Here is a 16,135-nt window from a genome sequence, read left to right as displayed (position 1 = left end):
AGTTACAATTTAATGGAAAGACTACAATAAATGCAATAAATTAAGAAAAACTGGCTTAAAACCACAAAGTCCGAGTACAACCTGATATCTTGTTGGTCAGGGTGGTAGTTGCAGTCTGATTAAGCAGTGGTAGCAGTGCTGTTGAAGTGGTGGTTGAAAGCAGTGGTCCTGAAGAAAGTCTGGTTCTTCCCCAGATGTCCATTGGTGGTGGCTGTAAATCCCTAAACCTCTAGATTATATACCCCCAAATCCAGGCAGGAATGTTCAATACCTCCCCCAGGGTGGGGAGTTTCACAATGGAATGATGTAATCTAATGAGTCAGGATATTTTGGGGAGTCCTTGATGGCCCATTGGCAGAGATGACCCCCTTTAGGCTGGGTGTAGTTATCACATGAAGACAAAAAAACCCCACTATACCCAGCTTATAGGTGGGGTATGCAGCTGTTACAAATTACCTAGCATTAACAGTTAATCAGAAGATGATGTAGCTGGTGATAGAATACATATTTTGGTTACACTTTACATTGTAACTCAAGACAGAAAGCCATTCAGAGAGGATCAGAGAAGATGGCAGGGAGATCCTGTTTGTGTTATTTTTGGACATTCCCACTGAAAGTCTCAAATTGTTGTCCTTTTTACTCCCTTCCCTTACTTGTGTATGTTTTTCTTTCTTACTTCCTTTCCCTTTTCCTTCTTCAGAACTTTTTTCTTTTTAAAGTATATATTATTAATAATATAACATAACCTGAAATCTGTGTGTGTTTCTGATGAACCAAGCTGTAGATAGTTTATTTCTGTCTGCCTAGATTTGGAAAAAGTGGCAGGGAGGACTGTCTCCTCCTAAAGCAGTATGAGTGGCATTAGGAGAATGAGTTGGGTAGGGATGGGAAGCTAGACTTCCATTTTGTGGGGTTCAGCTCAAGAGCAGCACCTTTCCCTGGTAGATTGTCTTGGTCTGAAAGACAGGTGCCTGCCAATGAAGGCAGGAACCTCCCTTGGAATGGAAAATATGACCCTCTTCCCTAGAAATTATTATAACTTTGAAATTATGGGGCTTTCAGGCAAAGATATGGGAAAAGGAATAACAGTTATTTACTAGAATATATATATATATATATATATATATATATATATATATATATATATATGACAAGGCAAACAAACAAGAACAACAGCAGCAACCACAAGCAAAACCAGAAACTGAATAACAGCCTTCTCTCAGCTGTCAACCACTTTCCTCTTTGGTGTAGTTCTGGTCACAGCCGGCAGGGGCACTGTTGGCTCCTGGCTGGTCAGGGAAGGTGCAATGACTCCCCCACAGCTGCAGGAGGCACTGTGGTGTGAGTTCAGCTGCCTGTCTCCACGTGCATAATGGCGGGCGAGCTGGTGGGAGAGATGGAAAAGGGGCTTCCTTTACAAACTCACAAGGGCAGCTGATCCCAATGCCCCTCTGGATGGCAGAATGGACTGTAGCAGGAACCTCGGAGCAGCAGGCTGTAACAGCAGAGGCAAGCAGATCACAGGGTGGCCAACATAATGTAGCAGAAATTCCGCAGCCATAGCAGGAACCGTGGGAGGTTGGGTAGACAGGAGGTATTGCATTAAAGTGTAGCAAAAAACCCTAAAGCAGTGGCAGAAGACAGCAGGGATGAGCAGCGGCAGCCAGGTTCCCACAAGCAGCCAGGTGAGGGTCCCTTGGAGGAGGGGAGGAGGGAGGAGTCCCAGGTTTTCCCCTGGGGCACTGGAGCAGATGGTGAGGACCCTTTTCCAGTGAAGTCAAGTGTTAATAAGGTCCCAGTTCAACAGCTGCTTTTAGGAGCAAAGGCTCATCCATGGTAGGAGAAGCAGTGGGAGCCCAGAGTGGGGCTTCCCCCATTGCTGAGTAGCTGCTTGTGTGAGGGTCACGAGATCTGGGGTGGTGCTTCCTCCATCACTGAGTAGCAGGCTGATTAAAAGAGGCCTCTAGGGAGCGGGCAAACAGGGGTGTGACACATCTCTGAGGGCGTGGCACGGCAGTTTGCAAGGCAGTTCACGCAGGCAGGGCAAGCAGGCAGGGTTGTAGGGTTTCTTTCTAGTAAGGTTTACTGTGTGTTGTGCGTGGTGTTTCTGCTGGTTGGTAGGTTTTAGCATTTCTGGTAGTAATGGTTTGTACGTGATCAAAAACTGTAGTTAGTACTAGTGTATGTAATCAGATGGAACCCTCCAAAAAGGATGTGTCTGTCCAGACCCCTTCCTGTGCAGACTGTTTGAGCTTATCAGTGGTTTCAGTTTTCAGGGGGTGTTGCGGAGGAAACCTGCCTGCAGTGTGAACAGGTGAATGCTCTCCTTTTACTGGTGGCCGAGCTTAGAGAGCAAGTTGAAAGACTAAGGAGTATCAGGGAAAGTGAAAGAGAAATAGATTGGTGGAGTTCATCCCTTCCATCTTTGAGGGAGGCCCACCAAGAGTCCAAGGACTCCTATGCCTCTCACTGTCAGACAATAGAAGGACACCTGATAGATGAAGGTGTGAGAAACTACTGCTTACTTAAAAAAATTAAATGGTTTATTAAACTTTAACAAAAATTTTGTCCACCAGCCACCATAAAGGCAGCGTAGGATATCTTTCGCCCTTCAATGCAGTGGCCTCAATTAAAAATCCGTCCCAATTTGCACTCACCAGGCAGCCAATACATACCGCCCCCAGAGATTGATTGAAGATGGAATGACATAGGGTCGAACTGCAGCTGTCTGCCCATTTGCATTACTGATCAGCACGTACCGTTGGCTCACCCAGGTACGTGTTGGACCCCCCAGCCCTACGATGGTTGACCCCACGGGATCCAAAGGCCACGTAGGAGGCCACACAGAGAGGGAGATGACTGTCACATCCGCCCCTGTGTCAATCAAACCTCGAAGCTCAATCATCGGCGAGTGGGCAGCCGGTAGGTAGGGTCAGGGTACACACCATCTGGGGTTGCTGAGCAGAAATGTTCGCAGACCAGAGGGCTTGTGGCAGTTCTGCAGATCTGAAGCCACCACTCTCATGAGTCTGCTGATCAGTCCTGGGGACACATGACTGAAAAGGCACAAGTTGAGCATTCTGAGTCACTGACGGAATAGTGACGGGAGGGGAGGGCGTGAAAACCATGGCACAAGTCTGACCTGAAAAGTCAGAGTCAATGACTTCTGGGTGAACAAAAAATTCCCTGGTGAGCAACACTAGATTTTCCCCATGAGCAGCACACTCAGTCCTTGTCCCAAAGGTCCGAACACGTCCAAAGGAACCTTATGTTCATGACAGGATTCTAAGATGATGGCGTTGGTGGTACGTACATCCATGCCGGCAGAGCCATGGGTGCTGCCTCCGAGCTGGCTGGGCAGACTTGAGCCGGCACCATGTTCTGAGGAATCACTTGTGTCAGGGTGCAATTCCCCTGTGCGCTCATCATCCTGTTTCCCGGGCCTACCAAAGGCTGGCCATTGGCATGAAAGTTAGCCTTGCATTGGTTTGAGCAATGACCTGCCCTCAGGCATCTAGAGCACAAGAAGGTAGCACCTGGCCCTGTTGGTTTGCTTGTGCTTTGCTTTCTCTTGCCCTTATTTTTGCTCTTCTTCTGTTGTTCATCCCTTAAAGTTACCTGGCCTGGCTGTGAAGCAACCACCAGAGCGGACACGCTGTGGTCTACAAAACCCATCTTGGCACATGCATTGACCATGTCTGCTAGTGTTGGGTGGCCTGGAAGAGCATTTATGATCTTCTGGTACTCACTGTTCAAGTTGACCCAAGCCAACTGCTGGCGTAAAACTCGCCTTAAGGCATCATCCTCAACCTGTTTCTCCAGGGCAGCTGCAAGCCTCTTGGCAAATAGCAAAAAAGGCTCACTCGCACCTTGAACTATCGTTGTAAACTGTGGCCTGGGGGAGGCCATCTTAACAGTTTTCAACAATGCGTTAAATCCTACCCTTTGACACTGCTCAAGAACAGCAGAGTCCCAGGTAGCCTGAAAATCAGGATTGGAAAAGACCTGCTCTCCGAGGAGAGCGTCCACCCCCACGCCATACCTAGGGTCTTCCCGAGGCAAAAGCCTGTTGCTTGCTTCCACCTTTGCAGCAGCCTGCATCCAGTTGTCCAAAAAAACCTCATACTGCACAGGCTGAAACAGTGCCTGAGCAATATGTTTAATATCAAATGGAGCAAGCAGGTCCGAGTTTATCACCCTGAGAGCCTGCATAACCTGCACAGAGCCAAGACCATATTTTGTGACCTTGTCCTACAAATCCTGGATCACCCGCCAGGCAATCACCTCATGCTTGTTGGTGTGTCCTGAATTTGGGACAGCTTTATACAGCTTGCACCTGGCCTTGTGGCAGAACATGGTCCTCCTGAACCACCTGTGTTCCCCCCACAGATGCCGGATAAGCTATCTGACCAACACCTGTGGCTCTGTCCTCCAGAGCAAGTGTGCCGTCAGCTGTACACCATGGCCTTCCCACTCTGTCCAACAGGCCCCCACCCAGGGATGGGGAGGACAGCCCACAGGCAGCAGGGGGTGGTGGGTTGGCCGAAGGCTCTGAAGCCGAATGACCGACTACGGACCATGAAGCCGAAGAGAAGGTCGCAAGCCCAGATGCACGGGGCCGGCTGTCGACTGTGCCGCGGCCAGGGGCTCAGCCGCGAATGACGTGGGTGGAAGCACTGCGGTGGGCATGGCGGCCACTGCCGGCGGCACTACCACTGCTGCCTCGGGCTGAAATGGCAAAGGTGTAAAAGACATTAATTCAACCAAGCCAGCCGCCACGCCGGGAGGAGAAGGAAGCAGTTGCTCCGCAACCAAAGACAGCTGACAGATTGTCCAGTGTTGTCATGGTGACCGCCAATGGTGAAGCAGACCCCCGACCCCACCCGTGACATGCGGGGAGGGAAATCTTGAGACGGCCACCACAGGGACCCACAGGCCGCCTGTTGCAGAAAAGGGGAGAACCAACCCGCCAGCGACGGAGGGGCCGAAAGTGGCGCAGACAGAGAAGCGTTGTCTCCCAGGCCTGGCCGAGATGCGACTGTCTCTCTTGGCGGCGTTAATGTTGTGAAGGAAGGATGCGGTAACCTCCCAGAGACGTAGGGATCAGGACTCGTCAGCGGAACATAATCTCCAGATGAGAGACAGCTTCCGCGGGTAGTCCCCATGCCTCCCGCTGGCCCGGTCTGGCGATCTTCCCCCCAAAGTGCCAGCACCATCCCCACCCTCCGAACTCCCCATCTTTGATGCATTGTCCAGGGCCGAGATGGCACAGAACAGGCGCCTCCATACAGCCATAAGACAAGGCACCGCAAAATCTCCTCCAGAAAACGCCTTCACGAGCCAGCAGCTCAGTGCCTCCCACAGGATTGGACTAAAAGCAGCGTCCAGATCCACTGGAAAATCATGAGACTTGGCCCATGTTAACAAAGCGCAGAGTGAACCATCTGACACAGAGAGTCCCCTAAAGGAAATCATGTCCCTCTGTCGGAACCCAAGGTGTCCCTCAGACACTCTTGGATGTTCCGGGTCCAGGGCAGAAGCCTCTGAGACCCTGGCAGGCAGCCAGGAACCCCTGTGGTCTTGAGTTTGACCCATGGAAACATTTACCAACCTTGCAGGAAGAACAAGAAATCACAAAAGTTTAGATATTATAATAGAAGTAGTCACAAAGTGAAAGGTAGGATTTTTGAGTGCTGTACAGGGGGGTTTTAGGCCTTGTACAGAGGGGTCTGAGTTTTGTACATGGGGGTCAGAGGTTCTAAGATGGAGGGATTTGGGCGTGCCCTGTCCTCCTTCTTTCTTCTTCCTATTCCCCATGTTCTTGGTGGTGTTGGCACTCACAGATTGGTTTAGAGTAGAAAGTCACTGTTCAACATAGGTAATAGGCATTGGGGAAAAACTATAAACATCTAATACGTAATGTGTGATATAAAAGATGGCACCAGCCCCTCGAGAGACGGAGACAGAGACAGAGACAGAGACAGAGACAGAGACAGAGAAGAAGACGAAGGGAGACGAAGACGGAGGGAGACGGAGAGAGATGCAGAGGGAGAAGGAGTCAGGGACAATGTCAGGGAGTCTGTGTGCCTTGAGATAACATGCAATAAACTGCCTTGAGACCAGATGACTGAAGACTACTGAGTCTTTTTTTGAAGGCACGGGTTGGAGGAGAGACTTTACCACCACCCGGAGTCACCCCAATCTGGGGGAAGGCTCCGGCATCCCTCCACACAGAAACAACCATGTCCTCTTCTTTATAAGTGGGGTTCGCCATCGCGGAAACACAGGCATCCAACCCCAGCAAAGCACGGACTGTCCGCTGCGCTGGGAAAGTCTGTCCCCACCCGCTGTTCTAAGTTGTCAGGCAAAACCACGGTCCCAGTCCCTTCCAGGAGGATGCAGGAAGAAGTCATTACCTCTCCGGGGGAACAGAGGGTGTCCGGGCACGAGCGGACTGCGCGGGAGCTGTGGGGTCCCGGCGGGGTTCCAGAGGAGGTCCCGAGCGTCCCCGGTCGTTCCACGGTCCACGAGGGGCTGATCGGTTCAACTCATGCCATTGGTCACCAGATGTCGCTATGGAGTAAGAAAGCGACACGGACTCCAAAAAGGCTGGTTTGCAAAACAGCAACTTTAATGCGAAAAACTCTTCTCTTTTTAGACTGTCTTGACACATTCTACCTGATTGGCTAATTAACAAAAACACTTTTCTCACAAACAATCCTTGAGAAGAACAGAAAAACAAAGAGTGGAAAAACACCACCTGCAGGTTGTTTACAATAACAAGCTATCGTAGTTTCTTTACAACTCCCTAAAAGTCTCACAAGTCCGTCGTGAGAAAACTTATCTCATTTTCTCGCTCTCTGACCAGGCTGTCACATCCACAAAGACCCTTTAGTTTGGTTACATTGCATTATATACTTTTCTTTGCTGAGCATCTTAATACAGAAGAACCAATCTATACCTTAACTTTTACCTATAGCCTATCATAACTACTATATGTTACTATTCTCCAATCACTAAAAGTTAGTACATTACAGTTTAAGCTAGAAGTTGTTTTTCAGTTTTCTTGCAGTGGAAAATTCTGAGACCTTTTTTCTACTTGCAACATTGGCAGTCTTGTTTGCCTGTGGTATCTTTCTACTTGGTAAAAACATATTTTTGTTTGTGGTCAGCTTATCCTTTTGCTCTAAGTCATAAAACCTCTTTCCATCTCGACATAACCTTTGCCTTCTTCGTTATCCAGTAAGACTGGCTCAGCAATTGTCAATTTACACATCTATTATTCTTCTATATCAAAACTTGCTTTCATTTCTATTCCTTCTTCTGATTCTACATTCAAAAATTTTTCTGCCAAGCATACATATTTGTGAGACTTTCTTGTCAAACTTTCATCCGTCTCAACAGTGGTTGTAGTCAGGTAGGGGTTGGTCTCTTTCACCAGGCAGCAACTGACAGAACCAGAGGACACAATCTCAAGCCGTGTCAAGGGAAATATAGGTTGGATATTAGGAAGAAGTTTTTTACAGAAAGGGTGATAAAGTTCTGGAATGGTCTGCCCAGGGAGGTGATGGAGTCACCATCCCTGGATGTGTTTAAAAAAAGACTGAATGTGGCACTCAGTGCCATGGTTTAGTTGAGGTGTTAGGGCATGGGTTGGACTCAATGATCTTTAAGGTCTCTTCCAACCTAGTCATTCTGTGAATTCTGTGACAAAAGCTCTGCAGTGGCAGCAAATCCTCTGAGCAGCAGTGGTCCGGCACCAAACCCTACCTGTCTCCACTCTGATCCCGAGAGAGAGAAGGGGAGCCCAGCCCTTCACCCCCAGACAAAATCCATGGACCCTTTGCTAAATGCAGTTCCCAGTTTTTTAAAGTCCCTCCACCCAGTGCCTTCAAGGTGGTTTTTAGAAGACCGTTGCACTGCTCCACTTTGCCAGAAGCTGGTGGATGATAAGGAATATGGTACACCCACTCAATGTCATGTTCCCTAGCTCAGGTGTTTATAAGGTTGTTCTTGAAATGAGTTCCTTTGTCAGACTCAATTCTCTCAGGGATAGCATGCCTCCAAAGGACTTGCTTTTCAAAGCCCAGGATGGTGTTACAGGCAGTAGTGTGAGGCACAGGGTAGGTCTCCAACCATCCAGAGATGGCTTCTACCATTCTGAGCACATAATGCTTGCCTTGGCAGGTTTGAGGCAATGTGATGTATTCAGTCTGCCAGGCCTCCCCATACTTATATATGGACCATTGCCCACCATAGCACAGGTGCTTTACCCGCTTGGCCTGCTTGATCGCAGCATGTCTCACAATCATGGATGACCTGGGAGTTACTGTCCATGGTTAGATGCACCCCTCGGTCTCGTGCCCATTTAGAGGTGGCATTTCTGCCCTGATGGCCTGAGGCATCATGGGCCCATCAAGTTAGGAACAACTCTCCCATGTGTTGCCAGTCCAAATCTATCTGTGACACCTCTATTTTTGCAGCCTGATCTACCTGTTTCTTGTTTTGATGTTCCTCATTAGCCTGACTCTTGAGGACATGGGCATCCACATGACAGACATTCACAGGTAGCTTCTCTACCCAAGTGACAATGTCTTGCCATTCTTCAGCAGCCCAGACTGGTTTTCCCCTACATCGCCAGTTGGCCTTTTTCTACTTTTCCAGGCATCCCCACAGAGCATTGGCTACCATCCACAAATTGGTGTAAAGGTAGAGCTTTTGCCACGTCTATCTTTCAGCAATGTCCAGGGCCAACTGGATGGCTTTGAGTTCAGCAAGTTGGCTCAATCTTGTCACTATTGAGTAAGAAACGACACAGACTCACCAGAAGGCTGGTTTACATAGCATAGCGCATCTTTACTTTGGATCCTCTTTTATACATTGTTCCAATGCAGATAGACCTTATCTAGTTTTCTCGCTCTCTGACCAGGCTGTCATATCCACACAATCTACCTTCTCCCTCAGTAGCTTCTTTGACCTGTCATGTGGGGCTCCATACAGCTGCTTTCCATTTTCGTTTCATCCCTATAGAGCTACAGGAACTCTCAGTGAAAAGAGCGTATTGTGTTTCTTCTGCTGGCAGTTGGTTGGACAATGGAGCTTCCTCAGTATGTGTCACCTGTTCTTGTTCCTCTTTGTCAGTCAGACCAGAATTTTCACCTTCGGGCCAATTTGTAATTTTTTCCAAGCTCTCAGGGTGATTCCGGTTTCTAATATGGGCACGCTGTGTCATGAGGGCAATCTATTCACTCCATGTGGTGTTGGTGGCGTGGTGGGTAAGGGAACCTTTGCTTTGAACATCCACCCCAGCACCGGTAGTCAGGGTTCCAGGAGGAGTTGTGCTTCAGTGCCAATTACCTCTGAGGTGGTTAGGACTCCTTCATAGGCTGCCAAGATTTTTTTCTCTGTTGGAGTTTAGTAATGCCTCTGTGATAACATATTTAATAAGAAATCAAAACAAAGTTTGGGCACAGTTGCAATTTTCCAGACAGAGAAGAGTAGGAGGTGAGAATACATGAGGAGAACAACATGCAGACACCAAGGTCAGTGGAGAAGGAGGGGGAGGAGGTGCTCCAGGCACTGGAGCTGAGATTCCTCTACAGCCCGTCGCGATGACCATGGTGAAGCAGGCTGTCCTCCTGCAGCCCATGGACAATCCATGGCTGATGCAGAAATCCACCAGGAGCCCACAGGGAGGAGCCTACACCAGAGCAGGTGGATGCCTGGGAGGAGGCTGTGATCCTGTGGGAGACCTGTGGAGGGAGGGGCCCTGTTCCCAGGCTCAAGCAGCCTGTCCTTGGAGGACTGCACCCCATAGAAGAGTGACCCATGCTACAGTAGTTTTGGGAGGACTGTTTCCCATGGGAAAGATTCATGTTGCATCAGGTCACAGGGAGCTGCTGCTCTTGAGATGGACCCATGTAGGAGAAGTTTGCCAAGAACTCTCTCCCATGGGAGGGACCCCATGCTGCAGCAGGGGAATGACTCCTCTCCTTAAGTAGTGAAAAAACCACAGGTGATGTAGCAGTCAGAGGCCCTGAAAGGCCTCCATGGCGGTCACTAGCCTAAGATAAGAAATGCAGAGTCATGATGAGTGGAACAGAGCTGCCCCTCTTCCGCACATCAGACCCCTGTTATCTCTCTGTAAGGCTATAGGTCGTATTCTACTCGACCCCAGCCATTGGAGGATTTCCAATCCCCCAGCAGCCTACTTAAACCCTCACCTCTGCCCAGTTCAGTGGAAGAGCTGCCACTGGAACCCTTTGCAGAAGCTGCCAATAAAGACATCTCCGCAGAACTCCACACAGCCTTCACCTCAACCATCCCTGCGTCTGCTGAGGCACTTTGAGAGTGAATACAGAGCTGAAATCACTGAGAGCTGAAATCACTCCACAAGTGCTCACTAAAGCTACCTGCGGCTCGGAGCTAGCCGAGGAGGGCCCAGACAGGCTGCGCCTCATCAGCACAGTGCTATCCGGGACACCTACGGCCGTTGCTGCCCCGGGGGCCAGACGGACCCCCGGGACTTCAAGCTGCGATACTTGGCAGCCCGAACGGGAGAACGGACATCCTGGTACTCCTGAGAGCAGCATTCCTTCGGGGATCATTACTGCCTCGGCCCGCCACAACCCTCTGAGGGCAACTTCTCTGTTATAGAAGAAGTTATCTGGAAGAGGCATCCAACGAACCTAAACATCACCATCTGGGACGAAAGACCTCAGGAGTTGGACAGAGCAGACCCCCACCCAGCAGTCTTGGACCCAGTTTCAGCTAAAAAAAAAGTGTAAGTTTAAAACAGCCTTTCTGCACGCTTTTAATTTTGGGTCACCATTTTGGTTTTTTTTCTTTTTTTTCTCTTTTTTACTGCTGGGGGCGGCAAAGGAACTTACAGCAATGGGATCAAACTCCAGTAAATTAAAACGATCCCAGAATGAGAGAGATTTATATTTACAAATCCTAGAAATCCTAAATGCTAACAACTTTTCTTTCTCTAAAGGCAATCTTTCAAAAAGTAATTTAAAAAAATTTATAACATGGATCCTTTCTCAGTTTCCAGACTTTAACATAAGCATGATAGGTTCAGACTCCTTTTGGGACTTAGTAGGGACAAGAATATATCTTTTCCAAACCAACGAAGACTTTTCTGTTACTAAATTCCTGCCTCTCTTTCACTATATCGCAAAAGCGGTGGAAAAAGCTAACACGAGCAGCTTAACAGCAGCTGAGGAAATTCCAAACTTATCTTCTATACCAGACACTCCAAATGCTAATCTCTCAGATAACAGTCCTGTCTCTGTCAGCTCACTTCTTCCTGGGATAGGGAAGAGGGGAACCCCGCCGCCCCCACCCACCCATCCTGCACCCACGGGGTCCGTGGAGCCCGCCCAACCCTCCGCCCCCCCCCCCCCGCCCCCGGACGCGACAAGCCAGAACTCAGCTCTTTCGGTTATGTAATGCAGGGCACGGTGCTCGCACGGCCACCCCCCCCATGCTCAGGCACAATCACGTCGATCTCAGTCGGGTCTGCCTCGCCCTGCTCCAACACCGCCCTGCGGCCTGCCGTGCAGCCCGCCGCGTCCCCTCCTCTCCCTCCCGCCACCATGCCTCTCCCCCCCGCCGCAACTCTCCCCACCCCGGTTACCACTCCTACCTACCTGCCTGCTGCAGCTCCAGTGACTATCTCTGCACCCCCCGTGGTGCCCGCGGCAGCAGCTCCCCCCAACCCCACCACCTCCTCTCCCCCGCTTCTCCCCTGCCTGTATTCCCAACCCCTGCACCCACCCACCCACCCTCAATGCCCCCCTAATGGCAACCCCCCACACTCTGTCCAGTCTCCCACATCCCTGCAAAAGGTCGCTCCAACACGCCCACAAAAGCATAGAGCACCTCCTGACCACACCTCATCAGAGGACAGTGAGTCTGAATCTGACACAGACGAAACTGATCCATGGGCTCTAATTAAAATGGAAGCGACTCAGGCAGGAGATTGGGAACTAGCTCAGAAAATTACTGCCTTCCCAGTAAATTATATAAAGGGGAAAAGAGGGGGGGGCACTACTAGAACAACGTGGGAACCTAACACAAATAAAGAACTGATACAACTATGAAATATAGGCAAAGAACATGGTAGAAGTTCACATATTTTCAGAAACTTCCTTGAAGCGCTTTTTCCGGCGCATATTCTGGTCCCTCATGACCTTAAAAACGTTGCCAACTGCCTTCTTTCCCCGGCAGAATATATGCTATGGGAAAGACAGTGGAAAAGGCAATTAAAAACATTATCAGACACCTATGCTCAAGATGCAAATAGGCCAGATTTTACAGTCCAACAGCTGGCCGGAGAAGGGGATTTACAGAAACCCTCTGACCAAGCTAACACCTTACCTAAGGCAGCACTACACGATTTGGCTATTGCAGCAAAAACCTCATTGCTTCTTACCCCAGATGACTCTATTACGAGCCTACCCTCCCAGCCCCCCGAATCACCAGGCCAGCCCAGATATACAGGTCCTTGAGGGAAGGCACATCAGGAGATGGGCACAGGTACAAAAGAGGCTCCAATTCTCGATGTGGTTCTCCAAGCTTGATTAATCAATGAGATGGAGGGGAAAAGAGAGCGTGAACAGGAAGGGCGATGGCCTTATCTAGGCTCTGGACAGGGAGGGCTTTCTGGCTCTCCGCCAATCCCAGGGGAGCAGGAAGGAAGGGACCCTGTTTATCTGATTCCAGTCACAGGGATCCCCGAAAGGGAGGAAAGTATAGCCCGAGCGCACTGTAACACCTCCCCCTTTCTTGTTTAACAAGGTTATCAGAAATCACTGGGCTCAATTTAACCCTGAGTATGGGTTTCCCACCACCTACGGTTGGCGGTGTAGTCGGACCTCCTCAGGTTTGCCAACTCTATGTGGTTGACTTCTGAGGTAGAAGGTATGAGACCCTTAATAGTTTTGAAAATCAAGTGACGCACGATCCCGAACGCCAAGGTTAAAAGGAACAGAATAACAGGAAGTAACAAAATTGATATAACAATACATGTCCACCACCCCGTGAATCCCCAGCCCTTGAACAATTCTTTGATAACAACGTTGATGGGGTTCATGACAGGGTTGAGTGGGAGGTAAGTTTTCTCTAAAAGGGAAAAACAAACATTTTGAGAACATTTTAAAGTCTCTGTTTCTGCTGGAAGGAATTCACACTTAGGAAAATTCTCCTTCTTCCATTCGGCGGCATCTTCTCTTTGAAGCATCAGCTACTTGCTTCTCATCCCCTTCTGTCTGACCTGGATTCTTGGGGACAAAAGGTTTCACCCACTTCTGGGGAATCCACCAAGGGCCTGAGGGAGTAACTACACACGCGTAGCCACTACCCCAGGTCACGAGCTCATAGGGACCCTTGGTTTCCCAAGTTTCTGGATCCCTAATCAAGACCGGTGGACGCTGAGACAATTTGAACTGATTGCCACTGTTAAAGTGACGTACAACTTGTGGACTCATGTTTTCAAATGAACTGTTCAGAAAATTGATGGTAAACATGGCTTTGCAGAGCTTCTCCCGTGGAGACATCCATGGAGCCGAACTGTGGATATTCTCAGCTCAGTCAGAGAGAAAGAGAAAGGTTTTCTAACCAGGCAAGAGCCTGGGAAACAGTTGGGAAAGAATGTAAATAATTCTCTAATCTATCTTGTTATTCACATTGTTTATAGATATGCTCTGCCACTGTGCGTCATTCACTGCACACCAATGGTGACACATGTTTTTACTCTAAGACCAATGAAATTAGTCTTCTCAATGTTCTCTATATATAGAGCGGTATATTTGAAATAAATCAGAGCTCATTTTCTTTGCCTTCTGATCTGGAGTTCTCTGTTCCCGTCCTGCTCGACAGCGACACCTGGTGACCCCGACGTGATTGCAGCGTCGGCTGAAGCCCCGAACCACAGCGTCTTGCGGGGGGACTTTGCTGCGCAGCTCCACGCCAGTAGCCTGGAGGCTCTGGCCGGACACCTTTGGCCTCCTGAGAGAGGTAACGCTGAAACCGCATGCCTTCCGGAGAAGGCTTGGTCCTGTCTGGACCGCGGATTGGCTCTTAGAAGCCGAGAACTGAGTGGGACGGTTTTCCCTGAACTAGTGGACTGTCTGTCTCTTGAAGTGGACGTCTGCTAAGGGAGGGTTTCCTAACAATGGGGAACCAGCCATCTACAGCTGAACGGGTGGTCTTGACTGCTTGGCAAGGCTGGGCCCCACAATTGGGTATCCAGGTCTCGGATGATGACTTCATCAATCTCCTGAGTTGGGCTCGGGACCATGGATTTTCTGCAGATCTTAGTTTCGCCTTTGATCGTAAAGTCTGGAACGATTTGGGCCGGTGCCTCCTGAAGCAAGTGAGGAAGAGGGATGCTACAGCGTCTGCTCTGTTTGCAGTCTGGGGATGCATCTATACGGCCTTGCCTCGTAAGACCCCGAGGAGCAGTGACTCCGAATGGGAGCTGTCGGGAAATGAGGATGCCGCTTCGGTATGCAGCGGTGTCTCGGGAATCAGTGGGCGACAGGCGGGCGGGGCGGTGCCCAGGCCCGCCACGGCGCAGAGTGGGTCTGCGAGAGACGCTGGGACGCCCCGCGGACTTTACATGTCGCCGGGAACTCCTGCTAAGCCCGAGTATTCCCGTCCCTGTGACTATGTTCAGCCGAGATATTCTTTGCCGACAGATCGGCCACTGATTGCGCGGCACGCCGTGCCGCCACAGTCCGCGGCTCCGCAGCCCCCCCCTTTCCAGACCGCATTCGCGGGGGGGCCGGCGCCGCCCGCAGTCCACGGCGCGGTGGGGGCTGTAGCCCCCCCGACTCCTTCGCTGATGGAGCCTGCGCAGATGTACCGGTCCCACCCTCTTGTACTGCCGGGACCGGCAATGGAGCCTCTGATCCATCCCCTGGCACGCACCCCGCCGCACGCGGGGGCCTCGGCTTTGCCAACGGGACAGGAGCAATTGCCTCCCGGTCCGCCTCCCTGCGCACCGAGCGGACCGACAGATTTGATATCCTTTGAGATACCAGCGCCTGCCATGGCGCCACACCTGCCGGCAGCGGGGTTCGACGCCCCGCCTGCCGCTCCACCCACCGCTCCGCCTGGAGCGAGCCCGCTGCGACTGCCAGCGCCACTCTTGAGAGAGCCGCCGCCGCGGCCCCCCACCCTGGGACCGACATCGTCGCCGACCCCGGGACCGCCAGCGCCGAAAGACGCTGCCGAAGCCGCGCCGCCCGTTCCGCTTGGGCTGGCGGCGTGCCACGCCGCGGGGGAAACTGCACCCCCCGCGCTGCTCGCTGCGGGCGGGGAGCGCCCGCAGGGCACAGCGGCTCCCGTCGCCGCGCTGCCTGAAGCCGACTCAGCAGCGACTTCGCTCTGTGATCCACCGCCGCCGGCAGAAGCAGGCAGCCCTGTGCTGGACAACACATCCAGCCTGTTTGTTTCAGAGCCTGCATCCAGCCCACCACTCCCTCCGCTTCCCCCAGACTGCCCCGAGCTCTGTCCCACTGAGGCAGAGGCAGCGAGAGCGAACACCGGCTTGGTCCGCAACAGCGCCACTGCTGCTGCTACCGTGGCTGGGGATGGGGGTGGGGCCGCGATTCAGTCCATTGTATCCCGCGGCAGGACGGACACACTGAGAGGGAGGAGCAGCCCCTTGTACTGGGCAGGCATGAGTGGTGCCAAGATCCCCAAAACCAGGGTGGAATTTTATATTCCCGGGAAAACCTCCCCTGCCCGCGCCCCGCGCGTCCTGCTCCTGTTCGCAGAGCGGGAGAAGCGGGGTCCCGTGAAGCTGTGGCTTCATCCATGGCCAGGTGGGGTGGGGGGAGGGCGAAAAGCCGGAGGAATTGCCGGGATTCTTACAGCCTGGTGGAGGCGTGCACCGAAATATAAAGTTAGAATAGGTCGTCCATCTGTGGGTGGCCATGGAGTGTCCCAGGGACCCCAGATTCAGGGTCCCCAAGTGATACCTATGAGAAGCTGGGGGGATGGACCGAGCCGCGTGGATCTTGGCTCGGCAGAGAGCCTGGGCTCTCCGCTCCCCCGGCCAGGTTTGGGACGCTTGGCCCGGCCCCCTGGACCGGGTCCTCCGCCTCGCCGAGCACCGCAGGGT

The 16,135-nt window shown here is 51.4% G+C and overlaps 1 pseudogene; it reads left to right on the top strand.

The window, feature by feature from the left end:
* The window catches only part of LOC128821377 (SET-binding protein-like), a 34,736-nt pseudogene extending 30,336 nt beyond the window's left edge, over positions 1 to 4,400 (top strand).
* Positions 4,401 to 16,135: the final 11,735 nt, after the last annotated feature.

The sequence above is a fragment of the Vidua macroura genome, chromosome W (genome assembly GCF_024509145.1).
Source record: "Vidua macroura isolate BioBank_ID:100142 chromosome W, ASM2450914v1, whole genome shotgun sequence".
NCBI classification, from domain to species: Eukaryota; Metazoa; Chordata; class Aves; order Passeriformes; family Viduidae; genus Vidua; species Vidua macroura.
Note: the sequence above shows the minus strand (reverse complement) of the source record. Positions and strands in the feature narration are given on the sequence as shown.